This window comes from Zea mays, chromosome 3 (genome assembly GCF_902167145.1).
Source record: "Zea mays cultivar B73 chromosome 3, Zm-B73-REFERENCE-NAM-5.0, whole genome shotgun sequence".
NCBI lineage: Eukaryota > Viridiplantae > Streptophyta > Magnoliopsida > Poales > Poaceae > Zea > Zea mays.
In genome coordinates, this window is record NC_050098.1 from 54,850,676 (window position 1) to 54,862,228 (window position 11,553).

Sequence of the window (11,553 nt, forward strand, 5' to 3'; positions counted from 1 at the left end):
TATCTCTACACACCACACCTGAACTTGATACATGAGATACCTCTACACACCATAGCTGAAAAGCGCCATACTGAACAGCGTGTAAAGCTAGGGACGACCTTGTGTAAAAACTCTTGACAGCGTGTCCATTTTAAGACATTTAGTCACTGTTCGGCTATTTCTACTTCTCTAGTTTTTCTTGTCACTATGGTAGAGACAAACTTTGCCTAACGCTAAATATTTTGCCGAGTGCGAATTCACGGGCACTAGGCAAAGATCTTTTTTGCCGAGTGTTACGCTGGGCAAAGCAAGACAATAGGCAAATCAGTCGTTTGCCGAGTGTCCGCCACTAGGCAAAGCAAAACACTGGACAAATCGAAAGTTTGTCTAGTGCTAGACACTAGGCAAAAAGAAAAACGCTCGGCAAATCGGAAGTTTGCCTATTGCTAGACACTAGGCAAAGAAAAACACTTGGTAAACTATCGTCACCAGCTAACACCATCCACCAACCGTTAACTTTGCCGAGTATCTGACTTCGACACTCGGCAAAGAAGGTCACTTTGCTTAGTGTCAGACTAGAACACTAGGCAAATTAAAGAGGCATTTTACCTAGTGTCTTATTTTGACACTCGGTAATTTTTTTTTCTTTTCTTTTTGCTTCCAAACTGTTTATGACGTGTTTCTATAGCACCTAGAACTACATGTCAAGTTTTGGTAATTTTTTTGAAGTTTTTGCTATATTTACTAAATTTATTTCATTTAATTGAATTTCTTTTGATAATTTAAATTTGAACTGCAAGTCATTCGCATGATGGAAAAATGATATTCATGTTATTTATTATAATTTTAGGCCTTATCTGGTAACAGACTATAAATTTTAAACATCATGTTCACGAAACATGACCACAAACTTATAGTCCAGTTGTTTTTTAATTGTATAAAAATCAAACAAAGTTAGAAAATAATTAAACTTGTCGAGATGTCATGATATCATATGTGGAGGATGTGATAAAAAGTTGACAAGGTTTCATACAAGTTTGACATGAACGATAGTTACCACCTAGTCGGCCTCTACATTAAATCATTAAACTTCTATCTCAATTCTTTGGTTTGTAAGCATTGTACATAAAAACTTTTATGAAATATTGTCATTTTTTATCATAGCCTCCACATATGGTAACATGACATCTCGACAAGTTTCATGATTTTCCGACTTCATTTGCTTTTTATGCAATTTAAAAACAACTAGACCGCAAGTTTATGGTCAAGTTTCGTGAACATGCTGTTTGAAATCTCTGGTATGTTACTGGATAAGGCCTCAAATTATACTAAATAGCATGAATATCATTTTTCCATCCATTTTCCATTATGCGAATGACTTGCAGTTCAAATTTAAATTATTAGACGACATTCATTTAAATGAAATAAATTTACTAAATATAGCTAAACATTTAAAAAAAATTATCAAAACTTGACATGTAGTTTTAGGTGATATAGAAACATATCATAAAAAGTTTGGAAGCAAAAAGAAAAGAAAAAATATTTTACCGAGTGTCAAAAAAGACACTAGGCAAAATGCCTCTTTGCCTAGTGTCCTGAACTGACACTAAGCAAAGAGTCTCTTTGCCTAGTTCCTGAACTGACACTAGGCAAAGTAAAAATGGATATTTTCCTCATATGCTTCCAGTACGACAATGTGTGCCGAGTGTCGCCACGCTGCACACTCGGCAAAAATTTTAAAAAAATCGGGGCTTGTTCTGACAAGTGGGGTCACGTGCACCAAAAGCAAGTGACTAGTCGGCCAAGCACACCGCCTCCAGTTCGCATCCAGTGACAAGTGGGGTCACGAAGCTTGGACTTGGTTCCAGTCGGCCAACCCTAGCATGGCGGCAGCGGCGGCTTTGGATCCAACCTGTGCGTTGGCCGCCGACGATCTTCTGGCGGCGTGCTCAGCTCCCACCTCCGGTTCTCCTCCTCCGTACAGTACTCAAGTGATCCTTGCACTCCTAGTCTCCTCCGTCATTCCTGCTCTCCCCGTCTTCTCCTCCTCCTCCGGCCGATTGGCGTGCTCTCCCCAGGTCCTAGCTGGCTAGCTTCTACTGCGTCCGACCAGCCAGCCAGCTCCCTCTCCTCCGGCCTGCTCTCCCCGACTCCTCCTCCACCTCCAGCCTGAGCAGTGGAGCGCGGCAGGGCCCTCGCCCACACTAGGCTAGTCGGCTCCCTCTCAGTCTCACGCGCACAGCTGCAGCGGCCAGCGGCGTAGTCTCGCCCCGCCGGACGCCAGCAGACAAGGTGAACCTCTCCCTCTCAGTCGCACAGCTGCAGCGGCTAGCCGGCTCCCTCTCAGTCTCACGCGCACAGCTGCAGCGGCCATCCGTCTCCCTCTCAGTCTCATGCACACAGCTGCAGCGGCCAGTTGGCTCCCTCTCAGTCTCACGCGCACAGCTGCAGTGGCCAGCCAGCTCCCTCTCAGTCTCACGGCACAGCTGGAGCGACCAGCTAATTGCAAGTGTCACCAATAACATTTACCGGATGTTCATTGGGAATTTGGGTGGCAGCTAGCAAAACTAATTCCATTGTTTTATTTGTGGGGTCCATTTTAGCACTCATTTGCCTCACTAGTACTAACAGTCAACGGTAACCTTCACTGAGTGCCAACAGCGTCTTCACGTGACTTGTTTATTTAGTTCTATAAAGGCTTTTATGGGTGCTAGGTTCAATATCCTTTCCTGAGAGGAGCATCTCTTCATTGCAATATTCTAGATTGGATTGGATTGCACGTTACATGTTTGTGCAGGATTGGATTGCAGTAATTAAATGATAAATTTTACTTGCTTCTTTTTACTGGAGTGGAGCTAGAGTATATTACTAGTATTGTTTTATATTGTTTTTACTAGTTGGTCCCTACATATTCTCTTACAAGCATTTAGAGAGTAGGAACGTTGTGTAGATGCAATTGTTGTTTATGTTACTCTCTACTATATATGTTAGGCGATGGAGGACCTTGAGTGGATGTACATGGGCCGCTCAGGTCAGGGTCAGGTCACCAATGAATGGATCAACAAGACTGATGCTTTCTTGGAACGAGCATTTAGTGAGGCTGCTAAAGGAGCGAGTAGAATTTGTTGTCCCTGCAGTAAATGTGCAAACAGGAAAAGACAAACAAAGAAGGTCATGGGGGAACATCTTTGGTTGAATGGATTTACGGTAGATAATTACGCCTTCTTTATATGTGCTTATTAGTTTAGTGTTCTTAATTGCAGATAATTGAATAAAGATGGTGGGTGGTGGGATGAGGAGAGTAGCGTCGCTTTACCAAAGGCCGAGGCTTGATTTACCTTCAAAGAGGAGGAGCACTCGCAGGGCGGACGCGGAGCAGGCGCCTCCCGCCCCGTCATGTGAGGAAGAGCAGCTGCCCTTAGAGATCGAGGAGGCGCGGAACAATGCCGAGGAGGCACATGGTGACACTGAGGAAATGCAACAAGACGTCGAGGGGGCGACAGCAGGAGATTCTACTGCCTCTGGTTCGTCGAACGTCTACTTGCGAGGTCCCACAAGCCTCCCTAAGCGACAGATACCTCTTGAGAGACGTCCGGTGATTCAACCCGAGGGTGAAAGGTGAGTAACTTTAGATGTTATCACTACTACTTCATATAATCTTGATATTATATGTTCAAATTCAAAATAGAAACTAATAATTTTCTTAATCACCTGGGCAGTAACTGGTCGACTGTGGTGAGTGGAGGTGCTCCCACACGCCGAGTCAATGGCATACTCGGTCTTTTGTGCAAGGAACACTTCCCTGGCATGGTTGAGTACGATAGAGTGATGGTGCCAGCCTACTCGTTCGACCACTACGCCATTGCCCCCAATGCTGAAGATCGAGTCGGTAGGGTATTCAACAACAAGGCAGAGCGGGTGAAGCAAGAGTTGTGGGTAAATCTTTCTTATCCCATATTGCTCAATACATTGCATTCGTTGGACATTTTTGAAATAATGAATGGATGCATCATGTTTGTATATATAGGATTTCTACAGATGTCAGGAGGGATATGAGGGCAGGGCAGATGCGTAGGCTACCAGATGTTGTAAAAAACTCGTCGTAGATATGCACTACGAGGCGCGCATCCAGGCCATCATAAAATACATGGGGCCATCCTTAGAGAGAAGGTCTCCAAAAAGGACGCAAGAACCATGAAGTTGACTCGGGACCAGTACTTGGAGATAAATACAAAACATTAATATCGATTACTTTTTAGATTAGGTAGCCTTAATTTAATCTTCTCATATATCATGTACTTGATTTTCTATAGATGATTCCTTATTGGTGTGCCACGCATCCCGAGTGTTGGGAACGGATGGTGGACAAATGGTGCTTAGATGGGTGGGAGGAGGTGCACAACACTTGCCGGGATCGGCGTTTGATAATGCTAGGTGTACCACACCATCAAGGCAGCCGTAGCCTTAGCGAATACGCACAAGCATGGGTATGTGAATTCATTTATATATTGTAACACTCAATTATGCATAATTTCTAATCATCTCGCTGGTTTTCTCGCAGTCGGTGTCACATGGTGGACAAACTTGTTCCATCTTCAAGGCATTTGCTATGTCCCACAAGGGCAAGGCGACGTCCGACATCAACTATAACCCAGAGGATGGGCTGGAGGCGTACAACAACGGAACCGTCCACAGTCGCCTCAGTGAGTACACATCGATAGCAAGGGAGGTATATGGGCCTGAATACGATCCGAGCACCAAGGAGCTTGACGCAGAAGTTATCATGAGGGTTGGAGGAGGCAAGAAGCATGGACGGTACTGGATTTGCGACGATGGAATTGACTCAGCCGCTACTCCCACTCTATCTCAGATTCAAGCAAGTAGCACAAGCGCGAGTTCAGCCATACGACCTCGGCAGGACACTTCACAGCATCGGATACAAGCACTCCAGGTTGTTCATGCTATATTCATCATTCATTGAAATATTTCTTTTCTATGCATTATTTTAACATTTGAGTGAAATATTGTAGAATCAACTGGTAGAAGAGAGAAGGGAACTCCAGGTTGTTCATGCTATATTCGTCGTTCATTGATAATATATCTTTTCTATGCATTATTGTAACATGTGGGTGAAATATTGCAGGCCCAACTAGAAGAAGAGAGGAGGCAACGTTTGGAGTTGGATGCGAGGATGAGGTCCGAGCAGCAGAGGACAGAGGACATTCTTCGTTACATACAGTCCGCAACGGGTGTAGCTCCACCACCTTCGCTATTCACTCCAAATCCACCTCCATCTCAGTTTTCCACTCCTGTGAGTATGACTATTTTAGTTTGTATGTTCATGGTTAGGGTCAAACCACTGCACTAATTGAAACCTAGTAGAGTATGAAAGTTTTCATTAAATATAATATATATTTATCTTGTCTCACACATGCAATGTCTTCTCATTTTTGTAGAATCAATCGGCGGCATCGAATGATCCTCATGTTTCACCAACTGAGCCTAATTGCGTGCGTCGTTTGTGAACTTATTTGTGAGATATGTATTGTTGGTGATATATTTTGATCTTTGTGAACTTATTTGTGAGACATGCGAACTTATTTGTGAGATATGTGAACTTATTTGTGTTGTTGCTGATTTACATGTGATGTTGATGATATGTATGTGGTGTTTGATATGTATTTTCTGTCTGTTTGGATGGAATATATAAAAATAAATAAAAACGGTGGCTCTGGTCATTTTGCCTAGTGTTGCAGTCGGCAAAGAGGGTCTGTGTCGAGTGCAATAACCATATTACTCGGCAAGGTAAGAAGCGCGGGTAGCCTGGAAACACACTTTGACTAGTGTTACACTCGGCACAGGAGCCGCCTCTGCCAAGTGCTGCACTTGGCACAGCCTCCTTTACCGTGCTTCCCATCGTCATGGAAACTTTTCTTCGCCGAGTGACGTGTGGCACTAGGCAAAGTTTTTTCCGAGTGCCCGAGAAATGACACTCGACAAAGACACTTTGCCGATCCCTTCGTTGCCGACTTCTCTTTGCCGAGTGCAACACTAGGCAAAACATTTGGCGAGTGTAAAAGAGGCTTTTCCTAGTGTCTGTGGCACTAGGCAAAGAAGACGAGTTCCTGTAGTGTCTATTTCTTCTCCTATCATGCTTTTTATTTCAAATTTCACTATGTAAATAGTACCATCTAGAATGTAGAACAATATTTATACAACTATATGCACGATGTGTTGAAGATATTGCCTATGCATATAGAGGTTTGTTTGGTTTCCAATTCTGGGGAACCTGGCCACTGTGGCCTGTATTTGAGGTTGAGGAGCCGGGCTCCTTTTAGCCAGACCAAGCATTAGATCAGATGCAATCTATGTTTGGTTGCATTCATGTGTATACATGTGATACAAATAAATAAATAAATAAGTAAATAAGTAAAAAATGTAATCTTTAAAATTATTAAAAGATATAAAAAACGAGTTTAAAAGCCATCTCGATTTCTGTACCAAAGTTGGAGACACATGCATAGCACTTGCAAGCGCGAAGACGACGGGATCACGGGATGCTTCGTTTCAGCGCGATTAGGCCAGGCCCCTGTTTGGTTGGGATTCTGGGCGGATTCTGGCCACCAGAAGCTGAAGCCGCAGCCAAACGCCTAGCTTCTGGGCCAGCTTTTGATGGTCGCGCTTCCCACAGAAGCCGCCCGCGTACAGGAAACGAAAAGCCGCCCGACCCACGCGTCCTCTGGAAGCCGGGCTATTCGCGATAGGGTTTCCACCGCGCCCGCGACTCAGCTCTCTCCCTCGACCGCCGCCGCCTCCTCCGCCGCATCGGGTCGGGGACCTCGACCACACTCCCCTCTGCTCATCCGCCGCATCGTCATCTTCTCAGGTACGCGGATCATTTCGTCCATTCCGTTCCGTATCCGCTCGTCGTCCTCCCCATGCTGCCTCGTTTCGAAAACTTCCCTGATCGTTGACGTCGCTAGGGTTTTGCCCGTGCCGCCGCCAGTTCGTCTGCAAGGTTGGACTCCTCCCGTATCCCAACTCCTCGTCTTCGCAGGTACATTCGTAACTTCCATGTGTACCCTGTCTCCTCCCCGATGTGCTGTTACGGATCCGGTCATCCCCCATGTACTAATTAGGGTTTAGGTTGCATCGACGTCTGTGGTTAATACTTCCCCCTATAATCAAGACAATTTGACAACTGCTTACTAACGATTATCCTGTGACATTTGATGTTCAGATTTCGGGGAGTGAGCTGTTTTTCCCTGTTGCATCAGAAGCTCCACTCCTACGAAGGTGATGTTCACATCAATTTATTTATCCCTTTTACTGCTTTACATGCTGTGTATCTATTCGAAGATCGAGTTGCAAATATGTTCACGTTCTTGGGTAATCCATTCACAGTGTGTTAGTACTTTTATTAGTAGACACGTGCCTAGTAAATTGTGGTACTTGTACCCTCCTTTGTTAGCAGCCTAGGCACAGGACATGTCACTACGCCAAATTTTTGTAGATAGTCCCCATGTCTGGTATACTAACGACCTAATAAATCCACATCAGATGGATTCAACAGACTCCATAGCCGATAAGGCAATTGGAAGGATGCAAGAGATTGCGGACAAGATTTTTTCGGTAGCGAGGGAAACAGTCCGTCCTGGACGCGGGTTGACCTCATTTGACGCTACCAAACTTCGTGTAGTATTGGAGGACATAGCTTGCATGCTGGAGCAAGACTCTCTGGTGTTGCAAGAGAATTTGGACATCGTGAACAACGTAAACAACCCGGGTGCCAGCAGCTACAAACCTTCTACCTTGTCCTCACCACCCCCTGCTGACGACGACCTTACTCCAGACTGGGACTTTGCGGAGCACTTCGAAAACTTCTGGGGTGTTGAATATGACTCCGATCAGATGCCTTCGTTTAGTGACAATGGGGTTTAAGTTAGAACATGGTGAACCTAGCAGTCAGGTGTTAGAGTAACAGGGATAGATCAGCCTTTTGCTTAATGTGCAGTTGTAAAGTGTTCCCTGTGCTTTTGTGTCTACTAGCACATGAATTCCTTAAGTCTATATATGTAATTATGGCAAACCGAATGTGACTCCTTATGGTACTACCTTATGTTATTATGGTCCCTTACGTGTTCACTTTGTTTTCTTAGTAAGTGCACTTCAATACGTATTTTCAAACGTGTACACTTGTTTTGCACTAGATGGACAAGTCTGGCAAAGTCATTGCAAAGTGGGATAATAGAGCAACAAAAGTTTACACAGAAATTTGTGTAGAAGAGGTCAATGCACGGAACAGGCCACAACAATTTCTAAATGTCGAAGGGTATGCTAACCTCATAAGGAAGTTTAAGGAACGCACTGGTCGCACTTACACCAGGGATCAAATGAAGAATAGGTGGGACTCCTTAAAGAGAATGTTCATCCAGTGGAAAACTCTTAATGAAAGGGCTACAGGTCTTGGTCGAGACCCTCATACTGGTTCTATCAGTGCTCCAGATGAGTGGTGGGCTAAGCAAAATGAAGTAAGTAGACTTTCTTTTTACATTTTGTAGATTAACAATAGTAATGGCCATCTGAAAGTAGGAAATAACATGTTGCTGCAGGCAATGCTAGGGTGTATTATGTTCAAAACAGCCCCCTAGAGAATGAGGACGAGCTAAAGGTTATGTTTGGACCCATTGTCTGCACAAATGAAACAACCCTTGTTCCTGGCGTCGAGGATGCAAATTCATCATCTGATGATCATGTCGAAGCCACTTTAGGTGGGGGTGAAAACAGCACACCTGACCCATGCTCAAATGCGACTGGGAAGCGTAAGGTGCATCATGATTCTCCTAAACCAAAGAAGAAAAAAGATACGAGGGAAGAGTACATGAAACGCCTAGTGGAGGCTTTTGAGTCGCGTTCAATGACCACTAACAAGTCCATCACCTCTGCTGAGACCAACCCTGTTCGTGTTGAGGTTATTGCGCAGTTGCAACAAGTGATCGATGATGGTTCACCAGAAGGCAGCGACCTACATTTGTTTGCCACTCATCTGTTGATTGAGAAAAAGTATAGAGATGTATTTGCATCACTGAAGACCAAAGAAGGAAGGAACGCTTGGCTGCGCCGTGCTTTCGAGATAGATGTTAAAAAGTCCACTTAGATGGTGGTCGTCCGACAACAGAGCCTGATGTTCACTATTATGTTGTTGTTCATGTTAGTCGTGTTGCAGTCGTGTCACTATTATGAGTCTTGTCGTGTTACAAAATAAACATGTCGTACGCATAATTTTCCCCTTCGAACAATTTTGCAATTATTCGAATTGAACATGTATTTGAATAATCAGAGTTGTATGTTTGTGAACAATGTCAATCTGTGAACTTTCTTTCACCTATGATACATGAATATGTGTCTTATATACTATGCTTATACATGAATATGTGCCTATTGTTTGTGTGCATGCAGATGTGTGACCCTGCTACACACACATATGATGATGACACAGATGACAGAGATGGACAATTGCTTGTTGCCCTATATGATGTAGACATTTGGGGCAGGCCTTCTAGTGAGGTTTCTAGAAGAACAATGGTTGAAACAGGTATTCAATGGGTTGAGCGAACTTTGGAGAATAGTAACGACTGCTTTGACATGTTTCGCATGCGACGTACTGTTTTTAGACGATTGCATGAGACGTTGGTGGAAAGTTATGGTCTGCTTCCAAGCCGTGGTGTCAGTACTATGGAAGCTCTAGGTATTTTCTTGTGGGCATGTGGGGATCCACAATCATTTAGGCAGATAAGGAATAAGTTTGGTCACTCCTTGGAAACTATTAGTCGCAAGTATAGTGAAGTACTTAATGCACTATATAAGATGTCATCTGACGTAATCAAGCCCAAAGACCCAAATTTCATAGAGATTCATCCTCGTTTGCGAGAGGGGAGATTTTGGCCCCACTTCAAGGATTGCGTAGGACCAATTTATGGTAGTCACTTTCCAGCGTCTGTCCCGGCCTCGGAGCAAGCCAAATATATTAGTCTGCACGGTTACGCATCACAGAATGTAATGGCCGTTTGTGACTTCGATATGAGGTTCACATTTGTTGTCACAGGGTGGCCAGGTTCAGTACATGACACTAGAGTATTACAAGATACTTTGATAACTTATGCGGACAGGTTCCCCCATCCACCGGAAGGTAAATAAGTATGTTGTACTTTTGTATCATACGATATTCATTTATGTCTTAAGTATTGAACTTTATATTTCTGTTTGTGCAGGTAAATACTATCTTGTGGATTCAGGTTATCCAAATAGAAAGGGGTACCTTGCACCTTATAAGGGTCAGAAGTACCACATTTCAGAATGGCAAAATGCGAGGCAACCTATTGGGAGCAAAGAAGTATTCAACTATGCACACTCGTCGCTACGCAATGTTATAGAGCGATCTTTTGGTGTGCTTAAAATGAAGTGGAGAATTTTGTTAAGTCTCCCTTCATTTTCGCTTAAGAAACAATCCAAGATAATTATTGCATGTATGACATTGCATAACTTCATTAGAGACAGTGCTCTACACGATAGAGACTTTGATCAACTAGGACCTGATAGCCTTGGTCATGATGTATCTGTAGGTGAGAGTAGTAGTAGCACATCTGATGAGTTAGACATGAGTGCATTTCGAGATGGAATTGCTAATGCATTAGTGTCGTAGTTAAATATGTAAATTTAACGGTAGTTATGTTGTAATGAACTCCACTAATTATATGTAATGACCTTTTGTTGGTTCGGTGTTAATGTGTATAGTTTGTTCAAACAGAATATGCAATCTGAGAATCTGTGTATCCAAACACCTAGATTCTAACGAACAGCTTTTCTGCACAGCTGGCGAACCAAACACCTAAATTCTAACCACCAGCTTTTCCCAACAGCCAGCTTTTCCCCACAGCCAGCTTTTCAGAAAAGCTATTCAGAAAAAAGCCGAACCAAACACGCCCCAGAGGGCTTCGCTTGCATCTTACGGGCCGAGGCGAAGAATAGCGCACAGGTAACCAAACAAATAAAGAAAAAGCTAAAGATGTTGCATCCCACCGGCCACGTCCAAGTGCTACAGACTACACATGGCCATCAAGTCCGTAGCCCGGCAGCCCGACATGAAGCCCACTCTTTAGGTCCGATTTAATCCTGATCCGGCCCGTCCTGGCTCTATACGGGCCCAAGCCCAGTCTGGCATGAGCGGCGTGTCGGACTCGTTCAACGTTTTCGGCCTGTTAGGCTATCCGAAGCACGATCCGTTTCTAAACAGGCTCAGATTTAGCCCGTTTAATAAGACAAAATTGCAAAAATAGCTATATCATTTATTTAAGCCTATCATTTATTTGTGATATGTGTATTATTTGTAATATATGTTATTGTATTTAGTTATATCTTTCAATTATGATTTGTAAATATGTTCAACTTTTTATGGTGATCTAATTTTAAGCTCTTTACGCACTCGTAGGCTTGGGCGGGTCGGGCTTAACGGGCTAGCTCGGTATGGTTGGACCCATCCCGTGCCGAACTCGTTCAGATAATTGAGCCTGTCGA

General features: G+C 43.8%; 1 pseudogene; it reads left to right on the top strand.

The window, feature by feature from the left end:
* The first annotated feature begins 6,990 nt into the window (after positions 1–6,990).
* LOC118476663 (L10-interacting MYB domain-containing protein-like) lies at positions 6,991–9,283 on the top strand (annotated as a pseudogene).
* The last annotated feature ends 2,270 nt before the right edge of the window (positions 9,284–11,553 follow it).